Below are 20,862 nucleotides of genomic sequence, written 5' to 3' on the forward strand. Positions count from 1 at the left end.
CAAAATGGCCATCCTGCCCAAAGCAACATACAGATTTGATGCAATCCCTATGAAACTACCAGCAATATTCTTCAATGAACTGGAACAAATAATTCAAAAATTCATATGGAAACACCAATGACACCGAATAGCCAAAGCAATCCTGAGAAAGAAGAATAAAGTAGGGGGGATCTCACTCCCCAACTTCAAGCTCTACTATAAAGCCATAGTAATCAAGACAATTTGGTAATGGCACAAGAGCAGAGTCACAGACCAGTGGAACAGACTAGAGAATCCAGACATTAACCCAGACATATATGGTCAATTAATATTTGATAAAGGAGCCAAGGACATACAATGGCGAAATGACAGTCTCTTCAACAGATGGTGCTGGCAAAACTGGACAGCTACATGTAGGAGAATGAAACTGGACCGTTGTCTAACCCCATATACAAAACTAAACTCAAAATGGATCAAAGACCTGAAAGAAACTCATGAAACCATTAAACTCTTGGAAGAAAACATAGGCAAAAACCTCTTAGACATAAACATGAGTGACCTCTTCTTGAACATATCTCCCCGGGCAAGGAAAACAACAGCAAAAATGAACAAGTGGGACTATATTAAGCTGAAAAGCTTCTGTACAGCAAAAGACACCATCAATAGAACAAAAAGGAACCCTACAGTGTGGGAGAATATATTTGAAAATGACACATCCGATAAAGGCTTGACGTCCAGAATATATAAAGAGCTCACACACCTCAACAAACAAAAAACAAATAACCCAATTAAAAAATGGGCAGAGGAACTGAACAGACAGTTCTCCAAAAAAGAAATACAGATGGCCAACAGACACATGAAAAGATGCTCCACATCGCTAATTATCAGAGAAATGCAAATTAAAACTACAATGAGGTATCACCTCACACCAGTAAGGATGGCTGCCATCCAAAAGACAAACAACAACAAATGTTGGCGAGGCTGTGGAGAAACGGGAACCCTCCTACACTGCCGGTGGGAATGTAAGTTAGTTCAACCATTGTGGAAAGCAGTATGGAGGTATATCAAAATGCTCAAAACAGACTTACCATTTGACCCAGGAATTGCACTCCTAGGAATTCACCCTAAGAATGCAGCAATCAAGTTTGAGAAAGATCAGTGCACCCCTATGTTTATCGCAGCACTATTTACAATAGCCAAGAATTGGAAGCAACCTAAATGTCCATCGATAGATGAATGGATAAAGAAGATGTGGTACATATACACAATGGAATACTACTCAGCCATAAGAAAAGGGCAAATCCTACGATTCGCAGCAACATGGATGGAGTTGGAGGGTATTATGCTCAGTGAAACAAGCCAAGTGGAGAAAGAGAAATACCAAATGGTGTCACTTATCTGTGGAATATAAGAACAAAGGAAAAACTGAAGGAACAAAACAGCAGCAGAATCACAGAACTCAAGAATGGACTAACATGTACCAAAGGGAAAGAGACTGGGGAGGATGGGTGGGTAGGGAGGGATAAGGGGGGGGAGAAGTAGGGGGGTATTAAGATTAGCATGCATGGGGGGGTGGGAGAAAAGGGAGGGCTGTACAACACAGAGAAGGCAAGTAGTGATACTACAACATTTTGCTATGCTGATGGACAGTGACTGTAAAGGGGTTTATAGGGGGGACCTGGTATAGGGGAGAGCCTAGTAAACATAATATTCGTCATGTAAGTGTAGATTAGTGTTACCAAAAAAAAAAAAAAAGGCAGTTTCTGTGTGGTAACCTCCAATGAGTTCTACACAAGCGTATAAAGGGCATATAAAAGTGTAGGCAAAGGGTCTTGTTTGTGTTTATACAGAGGATCAAAGCCTAATTGGGCTACTCCAAAAATGAACTAAGATACGATATGGAAAAGAACTTCCAACATCTGCACTCTCTGGAAGACTCATGCCAGAAGATGATCATCAAAAAACCCCAACAAAGATCCATGCACTGCTACTGCTGTAGATGCACTCATCCCACCAGTTTCTGGACTTGCCATGGGAATGAAGAAGGAGATATCTAAGCTGGCCTGTGCATACAGTAAAACAACAAATTTGACTGGATCTATACTGTTGGAACTCAATCAAGAATTCGGAGAAGTGCAAATTGTAGCACTCCAAAATCTTACAACTACAGACTATTTACTGTTAAAAGAACATATGGCATGTGAACATTCCCCAGGAATGGGTTGTTTTAATTTGTCTGATTTCTCTCAGACTGTTCAAGTTCAGTTGGACAATATCCACCATATCATAGATAAGTTTTCACAAATGCCTAAGGTGCCTAACTGGTTTTCTTGGTTTCACTGAAGATTGCTGGTAATTACAGGTCTGCTTTGGTTATGTAACTATACTCCTATTATGTTAATGTGTGTGCGCAATATAAGTAGTAGCTTAAAATCTATACATGCTGAAGTTACTCTACAAGAAGATATGTCAAAGAAATAATCAATCTACCCATGTTTTCTTCCGCCTGCTACTTCTATAGCTTTTCTTCTTCCTTCCTAATTACAACCCTTAAATAGAATTCGTGCCTCATATCAAATTTACCAAGTATCATAATTCTTCCAAGTGGTAAAGATACCTCAAGACAAATGCTGAGCATAGAAGCTACACGGCATAAATATGCAAAGAAATAAAAAGCTAACCATTTCAAACAATAAGGCTTCCCTCTCACTTACCAACTTCACATTTCCCTGTATGGCCCCGGAAGATGACTGGTTAGCCATAGACGGGTAAGATTCCTCAAGGGAGGAACATCCTAAGACAGGCACAGTCGCAGGGGGGTCATCAGGTGAGAAATTGGGGATCAACTGAGGTGAGGCCTAGAACCTCACCCTCCCTGTTCTGAGAGAAATCTTCTGCATATGTGGATGTTTTATTGCCCTGGTCTAGCTTGGATTAACACATAGTCTACAGGCACTCACCTGATCATCTGCATTTGCTCTCTTACAACACTAAACTATGTTTTCTACCTTTATCTTGTATCTACCTACCACTTCAGCACTTTATTAAAAATAATAATAATAAAGAGAGAAATGTGGTATCCACATATAAATCAAGTATAAAAATCAAATGAGTATTAATATTTGAACTGACTGTTTATAGTTCATAATGCATGAGCAAAACCGAAAGTTTCTGTGATGACTGCCCTTGTACTGTTTACCATGTAACTTACTCACTATGTAAGAATTTGTTCTCCATGTAAGAACTTGTTCGTTATGCCTCAGAAGATTGGAGACTGATGAAAATTAGGCTTGGGGTGGATTGATGATTGTGCATTGAGCATTGACTCCCCTATACAGAATTTTATTGTTGTTAACAACCATTTGATCAATAAATATGAGAGAGGCCCTCACAAAAAAAAAAAAAAAAAAGTACACACTTCCAATTGTAAAATAAATAAGTAACTGGGATGTAATGTATAGCATAAGGAATACAGTCAAAATATTGTAACAACTTGGTATGGTGATAGCTGGTACCTAGAATTATCATGTATATAAATGTTGAATCACTGTGTTGTACACCTGAAACTAATGTAATGTAATACTGTGTGTCAACTACCCTTCAATAAAAAATAATTACCTACAAAAAAAAAAAGCCCCAGAATATCATGTACAGCAAGATGCTCTTTTTATTATGTGAGTACAACTAAAAATAAATTATGTATTTAGGAATATACAAGCACACACACGCACACACACACACAGAAGCAAGGGATTAAAAAGCATGAGATCCAGAATGTGGTTACTTGTGAAAGGAGAAAGCTGAAGGAATGGTGGGGAGTGAGGGGGAGTAAATAGGTAGATGTAAGTTTTGGAGGTGTCCTTTCTCTCATGTTGAGCAGTGGGCTCCCACATGCTTATTACATACTGTCTTGCCAATGGACTTCAGCCCAGGGCAAGTTCACTGTGGATTCAGTGAGACTGAGGAATGACAATGGAATGTTCTTGGGGTAAAAGGGTTTATTATCTGGTTTGTTCTCCTGGTGATAGATCGAGCAATAGAATTACATCTTCATCCAACAGTCTGCAGGTCTGTAATCCTCCTTCCTCTCTGCCTCTGCCCAGAGCACTGTGCAGAGCTCTTTATATAGTGACCCAGTCAATAACAGCTTATTGGCTATGGGTGTGGAAGCAGTAGCCCAGCAGCAGGCCAGTTACATCATCAAGTAGGTTAGGTTCAGGTGAGGATCCTGGCCATCAGAACCTTCACTTCATCCACACATATACAGACACAATAAAACAGGGCATGACAGGATAAGGATGAGCATCTTTACTAACAAGAATTTGCACCAAATCCTGAGCATCTGTGGTCCATTAGAAAGTTAGTGACATAGTAATCAAAGAAATAAGAGAATGACAAAACTAAAAGCTGGTTCTTTGAAGAAACTAATAAAAGAGACAAACCTCCAGCATGACAAAAAAGGAAAAACAACTTAGGAATATTTTAAGGAACATAATCATAGGTACAGTCAAAACTGAAATAATCATTTGAGAATAAGATGAATAAGTTTATGCCAATAAATTTGAAAACCTGGATAAAATGAAGCATTTTCTACAGATATATTAACTTAGTAAAAGTAACTCAAAAGAAATACAATGCCGAACAGATTCATATTGTGGATAAAGTGAAGGTTCCTATGGCCGGGATTCTCACCTGGCCCTGGTCAGCTAGCTCACTACACACGTGTGGGCAATACGTTGTTACTGACTCTATATAAAGAGCTCCACCCAGTATTCTGGGCCACACGGCGACACGGCTGCAAGGCTGCAGGAGAGCGGAGGCTGGAGTGGTGGAGTACAGGGACAGAAACGGCTGAGGGGGCAGAGGCCCCAGGGGCAGATAACACTTGCTGCGTGCCGACTCGCTCTGAGTGGACAGGATTCTAGTGCTTGACCTGCCACCATGGCAATAAAGTTGGGTATAAACCCTTTCTCTGCAAGAATGTTCCACTGTCAATTTTTCAGTCTCATTGAGAATCCACAGTGAACTTGTTTGGGGCTGAAACCCATTGGCAAGACAACCTAAAAGGTGGCTCACTGAAAACCAATTAGAATTTACTCAGAAACAGGGGGAAATGCAGATAAAAAGCATCATACAAATTAAGATTTATCCTCAGGAATAAGAAGCTTGAGGAGCCTGGGGGCTGAAATCTCTGGGGAACCTGGTGAGCAGTAAGGCGTGGAGCCGTGGTGGTGCAGTGGGGAAGCCGATGGGAACCTGTTAAAGATGTTGCCTCCCACCATGACATCTCAGTCTTGCTTCAGGTTCCAAAAACTGTGGTTATCAAATAGAGGAGAAAGTCTCCTTTCTAATGCAGATTTTAATTATTCTAAAATATTATAAAAGTACAACTCATTAAAAAAATTTTAAACCTGCTTTGCCCTCATAGTAAATTCAATCAGCTATTGACATTTTCCCCCTTTCCTTTGCCTCTTTATCATGATATCAAACATTTTACACGGTGTACAACTTCACATTTTGATCTCTTAACAATTAGACGTGCCACCCCCACGCAGCCGGAGTCTCCACAGCGGTTCTTCCGAATCTGCCACCCGCGGTGCCCTGGGCGCGCGAACCGTCCGCGCATCAGCTCGCGCCCGGTGTGCAGAGCCTTACAAGGTGTGTTCCTGATTTAATGGGTTTAAAAACGGGACTTTATTTTGACGACTGGTTACGACCCACTAAAAACTAAAAGGAAATAAGGCGGGAATGTCAAAGAATGAGGAGGAGGCAAAGGAAAGAGAGGGTGCTTCAAATTGAAAGTCAAACTTTATTCTGTGAGGTGAGTCAGGAGAGCCTCCTGGGAGCCAGGGAAACCCGAAGTGCCTCCTGCCCTGGCAGGACGATCTTCTCTGGGGCTTTAGCACATTCCCACACAGGCTGTTCGTATCCCAACAACTCCTGGGAAGGGGGCGGGGTGGCCGGGGAGGGGCGGCGAAGCGCGACTGCACTGAATCGCCACAGTTGTAAATGTCCAACATTTTTTTTTTTAGGTATAAGGGTTAAATAAATGCTTAAGTTTTACTAATTTGCTTTACTGACCCCCAAATTACCGTGGGGAAGGTCACAGTGACCTGAGAAGGCAGACCACGTCCCTCTACCTCTTCCCTCCTGTGCTGCGCTGTATTCGGACTCCCCACGCTGAGCGGGGGTGTCAGGGCTCTACCCTGATTGTCTTGAAAAACGAAAAGTAAGTTTGCAGGCTTGCTTGTGCAACACTTCCAAGGCTAAGGGCACCCAATTCACTGTGACGACAAAAATGATAAATGGTGGTGGCCAGTGTTCAGATATGCAGTTTCTCAAACCAAGGTACAAACTAAATGTTACCCTTTCTCCCTCTCCAAAGAAGCAGAAACTTATACAAGCAACTTAGAAATCCCTGACAGTGACAATGCTAGTGGGGTGCATTAGTCAGAATTTTTTGTCTTAAATTCAGAGACTATCCAAAGCAATAATCTAAACTGAAGCTGGGTTCCAGCCTTTTTGAAATCTGAAATCCACAATACAAATAAGGGGAAATAAGCAGAACAAGAGTTTTCAAATGTGAAATCTATAACATGCTTAAGGGGAAATACACAAAACAACATTTGAAGCAAGGGTTCTGACACTTGATGGAACACGGGCAGGTGGTCAGGTGCTCAGAACTAGAAGTTTTCCGTTGTTAAAATGGGCTGAGATTATTTTCCCTCCCCCTTAGTTCATACATATTTCTCTAGATTTTTCATCTCCAAAATTCCTCTCCTATTTTTAGCCTCAGGTTACTTGCTCAGCAAAATGTAATTTTTATTCTCCAGGAAAAAAATTAAAAATTTCAAAATTCTACTCCAACCACTAATTAAAGAATTAAAACATCCAATTGCCTAAAAATGTTACAGCATCCTTTTTCCTCTCTGGATACTTTGTTTGCATTCACTTCTGAAGGTGTAAAATAGAGGTATAAAATGTCCCGTTGGTATGACCTGGTCATCAAGAGGTTACCTTCCCTAATCCCTTTGCATAAGTGAAGTTCCCAGACACTTGGCAGCAGAAGACATTGAGCCGGAAAGCAAAAATCCAACCTCTGAAAGAACATTTTGCCATTTGGACAGTAAATAAGATTCAGATTGAAAAAAAAAAGTGTCTTAAAATTACTCTTATGAATTAAATTTTAATACATTTAGGTTAAAGAAATTAAATCAATCATTATATGAAGATTGGACCAAATGGTAGACTGAACATAAATGTTTGATGCCCCTTTCAGACAAAATATATATGTGCACATACAAAAACAGTTGCATTTAGTTATCAGAGATGTACTTCTATATCTATATCTATGTATATATATCTCCACAGTGTTGGAAAACAAGGAGGGCCATTGTGATTCAGAAATTATGAAGAGTGCCTGAAGGACAGGCACAATGGGTAAGAAGGCACCACAGATGGGCAGGGGGTGGCTGCCAAGGAGGGAGTCACTGGGAAGGAGGCTTTGGGCTCTCCCTCCCTGCCATTGCCCACCCCCACTCTATTAGGGTAGGTTCTTGCACAGAGGGGTTTTGCCATGCCCTTGAGCTGGAAGCAGCCAGAAGAAATAGAATCCATCTCCTCGGACAGACACTTTTCCGTTTGGGCCTGGATTCTTAGTGAGGGACTTTTACTTCCCCTCATCCCTCACCCTAACATCCACCCTCTGAGATTCATAATCATAAACTCATCTGGATTAAGATTTAAATTTATACTGCTGTGCAATCCAGGAAGGTGCAAGCCAAAAATATAATTAAATCAAAAAATTGGTCCCAGGCTGGTTGTTATGCCCGAATCGTGGCGAGTCCCAAGAACCACCGGAGGACTCAAATAGCATATAAAAACAAAGAGCCTTTATTAAAACAGAACAAGCTCGAGCTTGGGCACCTAACCAGCCCGACGCAGCGGGACTTAGTTTGGGAGCCCCTGTGAATGTTACAACAGGATTTTTATGCATTCAAGAGAGGCAGTTAGGGGGTTTCCTCTCAGGCAGAACTGGGATTGGTTGACTTTTAACTTGTTCTAAGCTGATTGCATTGTTAAGGTAAGTTCTCTTTTTCTGTTCTTGTAATGTTCCTAGGGTTCTTTCCTGCCTGAGCCTGATTGGTTGAAGTGGAACATGGTTTTTCTTAGTTGCTGATTCTTGGTACAGTTATGGGGTAAGAGTATAGTCATGGGATAAGGGTACAGTCATGGGGTACGGGTACGGTCATGAGGTAAGAGTTCAGTCATGGGGTAAGAGTATTTTAACTTCTCTAAGATAGGGAGTCTCTTCGATCAATCTTAAATTTTGCTTGGTTGTCTCATGGTAATACCACAGGACATAAGCAAATGCAAAACCATACTAGTCAGGCAAGGCTTATACCCACAGACATAGTCCCTCTGAAGATAACTCACATCCAACAGACACAACATAGAACAGGATTAATACCAAGAGCTTCAGCCAACTCAATAATCAGATGGGGACTCCAGAACAATTTTTTAAAATTACAGCCATAAAAGAAAAATTCAATAAGAAAAAAGAATTCTGAAACAAAACCAGGAAGACTTGGGGATGGGAGATAAAGTTTTGAAATAAAAATTTTAGTTATAAATTAAAAACTCAATGGATGGTTTAAACAAATTAGAAAGAAAGGGTTTCAGAAGAAGAGGATGACAGAAACCAGGGAGAAGAAACATTCAAAGAATAATGGTTGTTTTCCTGAATTGTTGAAAGACATGAATCTTAAATTCAGGGAACAAAAGTTTATGCAGGGTGAAAATAAATCCACACAAATTAGAGTGAAATGCAGAATACCAATGACAAAGAAATGATATTCACAAAAGGAACAACTTTGAAAACTAGACAAAATGGACACTTTAGAAAATACATTACTAAAATTGATTGACAGTAATATTGAACACATGGAAATGTTTAAAATAAAATTCAGTGGCCCTTAGTACATTTGTGTTTTGTAATCACAAAAATTGTTTAGTCCTAAAACATTTTAATTACCCCCAAAAGAGAACCAGGTTCCTATTAAGCAGTTGCTTTACACCTACTCCCCAACTCCCAGCCTCTGGTAATCTCCAAACTACTTTTTGTCTCTGTGGATTCCTCTATTCTGGATATTTCATATAAATGGAATCATACAAGATGTAGTCTTTTGTGTCAGGCTTGTCACTTAGCATAATATTTTTGAGGTTCATCCATGTTGTAGCAATACTTAATTCCTTTTCATGGCTGAGCAATATTCAACTGTATGGGTATACCTCCCTTGTTTATCCATCCAATAGACACTTTGGTTGTTCCCACCTCTTCATTCTTATGAATAATGCTATATGAACATGGGTGTAAAAATATCTCTCTGAGTCCCTACTTTCAATTCTTGTGGGTATTCAATTCTTTTAAGTGGAATTGCTGGATCATACGGTAATTCTGTTTTTAACTTTTTTAGGAACTGCCATGCTCTCTTCCAGAGTGGATACATCATTTTACATTCCCATCAATAGTACACAAGTGCTCCAAAATTTCTCCACATCCTCAGACACTTGTTCTTGTTAAGTGACCCTAATGGATGTGAGGTGACATATCATTTGCCTAATCAGTGGTGTAGAAAGCATCTTTCATGTGTTTATTTCCCATGGACAAATGACTATTCAAATTTTTTTCCCATTTTGGAATTAGGTTTTTGTTGTTGAATTTTAAGACTTCTCTATATATTCTAAATATTCACCCCTTATCAGATAATTTACAAATACTTTCGTCCACTCTGTGGATTGCCTATTTTAAAAATTTTTTATTAAGATATGATTGATATATACTCTTATGAAGGTTTCACATGAAAAAACAATGTGGTTACTACATTTACCCATATTATCAAGTCCCTACCCATACCCCAATGCAGTCACTCTCCATCAGTGCAGCAAGTTTGCAGACATTCACTATGTCCCTTCTCTGTGATACAGTGTTCTCCCCATGATCCCCCACACCATATGTACTAAACACAATAACCCTCAGTCCCCTTCTCCCTCCCTACCCACTCTCCCACACCCCTCTCCTTTGGTAACCACTAGTTCATTCTTGGAGTCTCTGAGTCTGCTGCCATTTTGTTCCTTCACTTTTGCCTCATTGTTATACTCCACAAATGAGGGAAATCATTTGGCATTTGTCTTTCTCCACCTGGCTTATTTCACTGAGCATAATATCCTCCAGCTCCACCCATGTTGTTCCAAATGGTAGGATTTGTTTCTTGTGGCTGAATAGTATTCCATTGTATATATGTACCACATCTCCTTTATCCATTCATCTACTGATGGACACAGGTTGCTTCCATATCTTGGCTATTGTAAAAAGTGCTGCGATAAACATAGGGGTACATATGTCTTTTTGAATCTGAGAAGTTGTATTCTTTGGGTAAATTCCAAGGAGTGGGATTCCCGGGTCAAATGGTATTTCTATTTTTAGTTTTTTGAGGAACCTCCATATTGCTTTCCACAATGGTTGAACTAGCTTACATTCCCACCAGCAGTGTAGGAGGGTTCCCCTTCTCTGCATCCTCGCCAGCATTTGTTGTTCTTAGTCTTTTTGATGCTGGCCATCCTTAATGGTGTGAAGTGATATCTCATTGTGGTTTTAATTCTCATTTCAATGATGATTAGTGATGTGGAGCATCTTTTCATGTGTCTGTTGGCCATCTGAATTTCCTCTTTGGAGAACCATCTCTTCATATCCTCTGCCCATTTGTTAATCAGGTTATTTGCTCTTTGGGTGCCGAGGTGTGTAAGTTCTTTATATATTTTGGATGTCAACCCCTTGTCGGATATGTCATTTACAAATATATTCTCCCATACTGTAGGATGCCTTTTTGTTCTGTTGATGATGTCCTTTGCCATACAAAAACTTTTTAGTTTGATGTAGTCCCATGCGTTCATTTTTGCTTTTGTTTCCCTTTCTCAAGGAGATGGGCTCAGGAAGAAGTTGCTCATGCTTATATTCAGGAGATGTTTGCCTATGTTGTCTTCTAAGAGTTTTATGGTTTCATGACTTACATTCAAGTCTTTAATACATTTCAAATTTACTTTTGTGTATGGGGCTAAACAATAATCCAGTTTCATTCTCTTGCATGTACCTGTCCAGTTTTGCCAACACCAGTTGTTGAAGAGGCTGTCATTTCCCCATTGTATGTTGATGGCTCCTTTATCATATATTAATTGACCATATATGGTTGGGTTTCTATCAGGGCTCTCTAGTCTGTTCCATTGGTCTATGGGTCTGTTCTTCTGCCAGTACGAAATTGTCTTGATTACTGTGGCTTTGTAGTAGAGCTTGAAATTGGGGAGCATAATTCCCACTGCTTTATTCTTCCTTCTCAGGATTGCTTTGGCTATTCAGGGTCTTTGGTGGTTCCATATGAATTTTAGAAAGATTTTCTCTAGTTCATTAAAGAATGCTGTTGGTATTTTGATAGGAATTGCGTTGAATCTATAGATTGCTTTAGGCAGGATGGCCATCTTGACAATATTAATTCTTCCTATCCATGAGCATGGGATGTGTTTCCATTTATAAGTATCTTCTTTAATTTCTCTCATGAGTGTCATGAGGTTTTCAGAGTATAGGTCTTTCACTTCCTTGGTTAGGTTTATTCCTAGGTATTTTATTCTTTCTGATGCAATTGTGAATGGAATTGTTTTCCTGATTTCTCTCTCTGCTAGTTCATTGTTAGTGTATAGGAATGCCACAGATTTCTGTGTATTAATTTTGTATCCTGCAACTTTGCTGAATTCAGATATTAGATCCAGTAGTTTTGGAGTGGATTCTTTTGGGTTTTTTATGTAGAGTATCATGTCATCTGCAAACAGGGACAGTTTAACTTCTTCCTTGCCAATCTGGATGCCTTTTCTTTCTTTGTGTTGTCTGATTCCCGTGGCTAGGATCTCCAGAACTATGTTGAATAGAACTGGGGAGAGTGGGCATCCTTGTCTTGTTCCTGATCTTAAAGGAAAAGCTTTCAGCTTCTCGCTGTTAAGTGTAATGTTGGCTGTGGGTTTGTCATATATGGCCTTTATTATGTTGAGGTACTTGCGCTCTATACCCATTTTGTTGAGAGTTTTTATCATGAATGGATGTTGAATTTTGTCAAATGCTTTTTCAGCATCTATGGAGATGATCATGTGGTTTTTGTCCTTCTTTTTATTGATGTGGTGGATGATGTTGATGGATTTTCGAATGTTGTACCATCCTTGCATCCCTGGTATAAATCTCACTTGTTCATGAAGGATGATCTTGTTGATGTATTTTGAATTCGGTTTGCTACTATTTTGTTGAGTATTTTTGCATCTACATTCATCAGGGATATTGGTCTGTAATTTTCTTTTTTTGTGGTGTCTTTGCCTGGTTTTGGGATTAGAGTGATGCTGGCCTCATAGAATGAGTTTGGAAGTATTCCCTCCTCTTCTATTTTTTGGAAAACTTAAAGGATAATGGGTATTAGGTCTTCACTAAGTGTTTGATAAAATTCAGTGGTGAAGCCATCTGGTACAGGTGTTTTTTTCTTAGGTAGTTTTTGATTACCAGTTCAATTTCATTGCTAGTAATTGGTCTATTCAGATTTTCTGTTACTTTCTGGGTCAGCCTTGGAAGTTTCTATTTTTCTAGAAATTTGTCCATTTCTTCTAGGTTATCCAGTTTGTTAGCATGTAATTGTTCATAGCATTCTCTAATAATTCTTTGTATTTCTGTGGTGTCCATAGTGATTTTTCCTTTCCCATTTTTTATTCTGATTATGTGTGTAGATTCTCTTTTCTTCTTGGTAAGTCTGGCTAGGGGTTTATCTATTTTGTTTACTTTATTGAGGAACCAGCTTCTGCTTTCATTGATTCTTTCTATTGTTTTATTCTTCTCAATTTTATTTATTTCTGCTCTAATCTTTATTATGTTCTGCCTTCTACTGACTTTGGGCCTCATTTGTTGTTCTTTCTCTAGTTTCATTAATTGTGAGTTCAGACTGCTCATATGGGATTGTTCTTTCCTGAGGTAGGCCTGTATTGCAATATACTTTCCTCTTAGCACAGCCTTGGCTGTGTCCCACAGATTTTTGCGGTGTTGAATTATTGTTGTCATTTGTCTCCATATATTGCTTGATCTCTGTTTTTATTTGGTCATTGATCCATTGGTTATTTAGGAGCATGTTGTGAAGACTCCATGTGTTTGTGGGATTTTTCATTTTCTTTGTGTAATTTATTTCTAGTTTCATAGCTTTGTGATCTGAGAAACTGGTTGGTACAATTTCAATATTTCTGAATTTACTGATGCTCTTTTTGTGGCTTAGTATATGATCTATTCTTGAAAATGTTCCATGTGCACTTGAGAAGAATGTATATTCTGTTGCTTTGGGGTGTAGAGTTCTGTAGATGTTTGTTAGGTCCATCTGTTCTATTGTGTTGTTCAGTGCCTCTGTCTCTGTACTTATCTTCTGTCTGGTTGATCTGTCCTTCAGAGTGAGTATAGTGTTGAAGTCTCCTAGAATGAATGCACTGCATTCTATTTCCCCTTTTAATTCTGTTAGTATTTGTTTCACATATGTGGGTGGCCCTGTGTTGGAAGCATAGATATATATATAATGGTTATACCTTCTTGTTGAATTGACCCCTTTATCATTATGTAATGTCCTTCCTTGTCTCTTGTTACTTTCTGTGTTCTGAAATCTATTTTGTCTGATACAAGTACTGCAACTCCTGATTTTTCCTCTCTATTAGTTGCATAAAATATCTTTTTCCATCCCTTCACTTTTAGTCTGTGTATGTCTTTGGGTTTAAAGTGAGTCTCTTGCAGGCAGCATGTAGATGGGTCTTGTTTTTTTTATCCTTTCAGTAACTTTATGTCTTTTGATTGGTGCATTCAGTCCATTTACATTTAGGGTGAGTATCGATAGGTATGTACTTATTGCCATTGCAGGCTTTAGATTCATGGTTACCAAAGGTTCAATGTTAATTTCCTTACTATCTAAGAGTCTAACTTAACTCACTTAAGCTGCTGTTACAAACACAATCTAAAGGTTTTTTCTTTTTCTCCTCCTTTTTCTTCCTCCTTCATTCTTTATATATTAGGTATCATATTCTGTATTTTTTGTCTATCCCTTGATTGACTTTGGGGATAGTTAATTTAATTTTTCTTTTGTTTAGTAATTAGCTGTTCTACTTTCTTTACTGTGTTTTTATTTCCTCTGGCGACAGCTATTAAACCTTACGAACACTTCCATCTATAGCAGTCCCTCCAAAATAGACTGCAGAGATGGTTTGTGGGAGGTAAATTCTCTCAGCTTTTGCTTATCTGGAAATTGTTTAATCCCTCTTTCAAATTTAAATGATAATCTTGCTGGATAAAGTAATCTTGGTTCCAGGCCGTTCTGCTTCATTGCATTAAACACATCATGCCACTCCCTTCTGGCCTGTAAGGTTTCTGCTGAGAAGTCTGATGTTAGCCTTATGGGCTTTCCTTTGTATGTGATCTTATTTCTGTCTCTGGCTGTTTTAATAGTCTGCCCTTATCCTTGATCTTTGCCAATTTTATTACTATATGTTTGGTGTTGTCTTCCTTGGGTCCCTTGTGTTGGGAGATCTGTGGATCTCCATGGCCTGAGAGACTATCTCCTTCCCCAGATTGGGGAAGTTTTCAGGATCTACCTCCTCAAAGACACTTACTATCCCTTTCTCTTTCTCTTCTTCTTCTGGTATCCCTATAATGTGGATATTGTTCCGTTTGGATTGGTCACACAGTTCTCTCAATATTCTTTCATTCTTTGAGATCCATTTTTCTCTCTGTGCCTCAGCTTCTTTGTATTCCTCTTCTCTAGTTTCCATTTTATTTATCATCTACTCCACTGTATCCAACCTGCTTTTAATACCCTCCATCATGCTCTTCAGCAATTGGATCTCTGGCCTGAATTCATTCCTGAGGTCTTGGATATCTTTCTGTACCTTCATTAGCATGTTGATGATTTTTATTTTGAACTCCCTTTCAGGAAGAGTCATAAGGTCCATATCATTTAAATCTTTCTCTGGAGTTTTATTAATTTTACTTTGGGCCAGGTTCCTTTGGCGTTTCATATTTGTATATGGTCCCCTCTAGTGTCCATAAGCTCTACTCTGGAGCTGCTCAGCCCCTGAAGCAATGTTGAGGGTCGCAGGGGAGCGTTATTGGTGCCTGGTGGAAAGAAAGAGCTGTTCCCTCCTTCCCGGCTGCTGTGCCTGTTTCCACTGCCTTAACCAGTGGGCCAAGCATACAGGTATAAACTTTTGTCCCAGAGCAGCTAGATATGGATCCCTGCTTTCCACAAGCAGCTGGAATCTCTGTCTCTCCAGGAATTCTGCCTGTATTAGCTTTCCAACCCGGTAATCATGTGAGTATCATGAAAGCACCATGAAATGTAGGTTTGAGGTCCCAGAGCATATCTCCAGAGCTAGGTATTCAGCAGTCCCTGGCCTCCACTCCATCCCTGCTCTGTTTCTCTTCCTCCTGCCAGTGAGCTGGGGTGGGGGAAGGGCTTGGGTCCTGCCTGGCCACAGCTTTGGTACATTACCTGTTCCATGAGGTCTGCCCTTTTCTCCAGATGTATGCAGTCTGGTGCCGTCCTCTTTCCTGTTGCTCTCTCAGTATTAGTTGCACCAACTATATTTTCTAATTGTATACAGTTTTAGGAGGAAGCCTCTGTCTCTCCTCTCAAGCTGCCATCTTTTGTGTGGACTGCCTTTTTATTCTGCTGGTAGTGTCTTTGATGCACAGATTTTTTAAACTTTCATGGAGTACAATTTGTCTATTTTTTGTTACCTATGCCTTTGATGTCATATCCCAGAAATCATGGCCAAATCCAGTGTCATCAAACTTTTGTTCTGTGTTTTCTTCTATGAGTTTTATTGTTTTGGGTCATATTTCTATTCTTTTACATTTATTGAGGTTTGTTTTATGGCCTAGCATATGTATCTCTCCTGAAATGTGTTCAATATGCACTTGAGAAGATGTACATGTTCAGTGTTCTGTAGATATCTGTTAGGTCTGTTTGGATTATAGTGGTGGTCAAGTCTTCTGTTTCATTGTTGATCTTCTATTGATTCTCTATTATTGAAAACGGGGTATTGACAAAATCAAATATTGGAGATTAAAGATTGCAGTGTGAGAGGTGAGACAGAAACCTCCTCCTAAAACCATATATAATATGAAAATATAATTAATACAACTAATCTTGAAAGAGCAACAGGAAAGAAGGCTGCACCAGACTGCATACACATGGAAAAAAGAAGAGCTCTCACAGAACAGGGTAACATACCAAAGCCATGACCTGGTGGGACCCAAGCCCTTCTGCCACCTCAGCTCACCGGCAGGAGGAAAAGAAATGGAGCAGGGAGGGAGTGGAGACCTGGGACTGCTGAGCACCTAGCCCTGGAGATCTGCTCTGGGAGCATGAAGCTATATTGCATGGTGCTCTGGTCATTAGTGGGGTTGGAAAGCTAAGACAGGGGGAATAACTGGAGTGACTGAGATCCAGCCACTTGTGGAAAACAGGGATACATATATGGCTGCTGTGGGTGGTCAGTCTGACAGAATTCCTAACAATGGGAGGGCTGCTGAAGGGGCAAGAATTGCACAGAGCTTACTACACAGGAGAAAGGACAGGTAGAAAAAATTGTCCAGCTGCACTTCCTACAGCAGGTAGGGAACTTTCAGAATCTTCAGACACTCCATCACCCTGGATAGCTATGCAGCTCCAAGGCCCCACCATGATACGCAGCCTGCTATGCCTTCCTCCCAGCCAACCCACACCTGGCTCACAAACTGGCAACCCCTGCCCTGGCGTCAAGGCAGCCAGAGGGAAGCCCCACTTACAGAAGCTACAAATGCAAAGCATAGAGACTTACACCTGTGTGTTCAGCACACTGGTTCTGGCAGTGGAGACAGGCATAGCAGCCGGGTAACAGGAAACAGCTCTTTCCTTCCTGCAGGCACCAGTGCTGCTCCCCTGAAACCCCCAACATTACTCCAGGGGCTGAGCAGCTCCAGAGAGTAGAGCTTCTGCGCTCTAGAGGGCACCACATACAAATACAAAACATCAAAGGAAACTGGTTCAAAGCAAAATAACACAAACACCAGAAAAAGGATCAAGTGAGACTGAACTAATCAATCTTTCTGAAAGAGATTTCAAAATAAAAACCATAAACAAGCTCCTGGAGGTACAGAAAAAGATTCAAGAACTCAGGAACGAATTTAGGACAGAGATCCAATAATTAAGGAACACAATGGAGGGTTTCAAAAGCAGATTAGATATGGTGGAGGAGATGATAAATGAAATATGAATTAGAGAAGAGGAATACAAAGAAGCTGAGGCACAGGGAGAAAAAAGGATCTCTAACAATGAAAGAATATTGAGAGAACTATGTGAACAATATTCATACTATATGGGTACCAAAAGAAGAAGAGAGAGAAAAAGGGATAGAAAGTGTATTTGAGGAAATAATTGCTGAAAACTTTCCTAAACTTGGGAATGAAATAGTCTCTAAGGCCATGGAAGTGCATAGATCTCCAAACACAAGGGAGCCAAGAAAGACAAAACCAAGACATATAATAATTAAAATGGCAATGTTCCAAGACAAGGACAGTATATTAAAAGGAGCCTGAGAGACAAAAAAGGTCATATACAAAGGAAAACCCATCAGGCTATCATCAGACTTCTCAGCAGAAACCTTAGAGGTCAGAAGGGAGTGGCATGATATATTTAATGCAATAGAGCAGGAGGGCCTCGAAACAAGAATACTCTACCTGGCAAGGTTATCATTTAAATTTGAAGGAGGGATTAAACAATTTCCAGATAATCAAAAGTGGAGAGAATTTACCTTCCACAAAGCATCTCTAGAGTGTATTTTGGAAGGACAGCCTACCCCCAATGAAGGGTCTACTGTCTAGACTCTTAGACAGTAAGGAAGTTACCCTTGAACCTTTCATAAACACAAATCTAAAGCCTGCAATGGCAATAAGTACATACCTATCAATAATCACCCTAAATGTAAATGGTCTGAATGCACCAATCAAAAGACACAGAGTAACTGAATGGATTAAAAACAAGACCCAACTATATGCTGCCTACAATACACTCAATTCAAATGTAAAGACATACACAGACTAAAAGTGAAGGAATGGAAAAAGATATTTCATGCAACTAATAGGGAGAAAAATGCAGGAGTCTCAGTACTTGTATCAGACAAAGTAGACTTCAAAACAAACAAAGTCACAAGAGACAAAGAAGGACATTACATAATGATAAAGGACTCAATCCAACAAGAGGATATAAACATTACAACTATCTATGCACCCTACACAGGAGCACCTACATATGTGAAACAAATACTAACAGAATTAAAAGGGGAAATAGAATGCAATGCATTCATTCTAGGAGACTTCAACACTTCACTCACTACAAAGGATGATCAGTCAGAGAGAAAATAAGTAAAGAGACAGAGGCATTGAACAACACATTAGAACAGATGGACCTAACAGACATATACAGAACTCTACACTCAAAAGTAGCTGGATACACATTCTTCTCAAGTGCACATGGAACATTTTCAAGAATAGTTCATAGACTATGCCACAAAAAGAGCCTCAGTAAATTAAAAAAGACTGAAATTGTACCAACCAGTTTTACAGACCACAAAAGTGTGAAACTAGAAATAAATTAGGCAAAGAAAATGAAGAATCCACAAACACATGGAGGCTTAACAACATGCTCCTAAATAACCAATGGATCAATGACCAAATAAAAACAGGGATCAAGCAATATATGGAGACAAATGACAACAATAATTCAACACCACAAAATCTGTGGGATGCAGCGAAGGCCATGCTAAAAGGGAAGTATATTGCAATACAGGCCTACCTCTGGAAGGAAGAACAATCCCATATGAACAGTCTAAACTCACAATTCACAAAACTAGAAAAAAAAAAGAGTACTGAAGTCCATAGAAGGAGGGACATATTAAAGATTAGAGCAGAAATAAAATTGAGAAGAATAAAACAATGGAAAGAATCAATGAAAGCAGGAGCTGGTTCCTCAATAAATTAAATAAAATAGATAAACCCTTAGCAGAATTATCAAGAAGAAAAGAGAGTCTACACACATAATCAGAATAAAAAATGGGAAAGGAAAAATCACTACAGACACCACAGAAATACAATTATTAGAGAATGCTATGAAAAATTATATGCTAACAAACTGGATAACGTAGAAGAAATAGACAAGTTTCTAGAAAAATAGAAACTTCCAAGGCTGACCCAGAAAGCAACAGAAAATCTGAATAGACCAATTACTAGCAATGAAATTGAACTGGTAATCAAAAAACTACCTAAGAAAAAAACACCTGTACCAGATGGCTTCACCGCTGAATTTTATCAAACATTTAGTGAAGACCTAATACCCATTCTCCTTTAAGTTTTCCAAAAAGTAGAAGAGGAGGGAATACTTCCAAACTCATTCTACGAGGCCAGCATCACCCTAATACCAAAACCAGGCAAAGACACCACACAAAAAAAGAAAATTACAGACCAATATCCCTGACAAACATAGACGCAAAAATATTCAACAAAATATTAGCAAACTGGATTCAAAAATAAATCAAAAAGATCATCTGTCGTGATCAAGTGGGATTTATTTCAGGGATGGAAGGATGTACCATATTAGAAAATCCATCAACATCATCCACCACATCAACAAAAAGGACAAAAACCACATGATCATCTCCATAGATGCTCAAAAAGCATTTGACAAAATTCAACCTCTATTCATAATAAAAACTCTCAACAAAATGGGTATAGAGGGCAAGTACCTCAACATAATAAAGGCCATATATGACAAACCCACAGCCAACATCATACTTAACAGCGAGAAGCTGAAAGCCTTTCCTTTAATATGGGGAACAAGACAAGGATGCCCACTCTCTCCACTTTTCTTCAACATAGTTCTGGAGGTCCTCACCATGGCAATCAGAGAACACAAAGAAAAGAAATAAAAGGCATCCAGATTTGTAAATAAGTTAAACTGTCACTGCAGATGACATGACATTGTACATTAAAAAAACCCTAAAGAATCCACTCCAAAACTACTAGATCTAATATCAGAATACAGCAAAGTTGCAGGATACAAAATTAATACACAGAAATCTGAGGCTTTCCTATACACTAACAATGAACTAATAGAAAGAGAAATCAGGAAAAAAATTTCATTCACAATTGCATCAAAAAGAATAAAATACCTAGGAATAAACCTAACCAAGCAAGTCAAAGACCTATACCCCAAAAACTACAAGACACCCTTAAGAGAAATTAAAGAGGGCATTAACAAATGGAAACTCATCCCATGCTCTTGGCTAGGAACAATTAATATTGTCAAAATGGCCATCCTGCCTAAAGCAATGTACAAATTCAATGCAATCCCTATCAAATTACCAACAGCATTCTTCAATGAACTGGAAAATTGTTCTAAAATTCATATGGAAATACCAAAGACCCCGAATAGACAAAGCAATCCTGAGAAGGAAGAATAAAGTGGAGGGGATCTTGCTCCCCAACTTCAAGCTCTACTACAAAGCCACAGTAATCAAGACAATTTGGTACTGGCATAAGAACAGAGCCACAGACCAGTGGAACAGAATAGAATCTGCAGACATTAACCCAAACATATATGGGCAATTAATATATGATAAAGGAGCCATGGACATACAATGGGGAAATGACAGCCTCTTCAACAGCTGCTGTTGGCAAAACTAGATAGCTACACGTAAGAGAATGAAACTGGATCATTGTCTAACCCCATACACAAA

The sequence above is a fragment of the Manis pentadactyla genome, chromosome 8 (assembly GCF_030020395.1).
Source record: "Manis pentadactyla isolate mManPen7 chromosome 8, mManPen7.hap1, whole genome shotgun sequence".
Lineage (NCBI taxonomy): Eukaryota > Metazoa > Chordata > Mammalia > Pholidota > Manidae > Manis > Manis pentadactyla.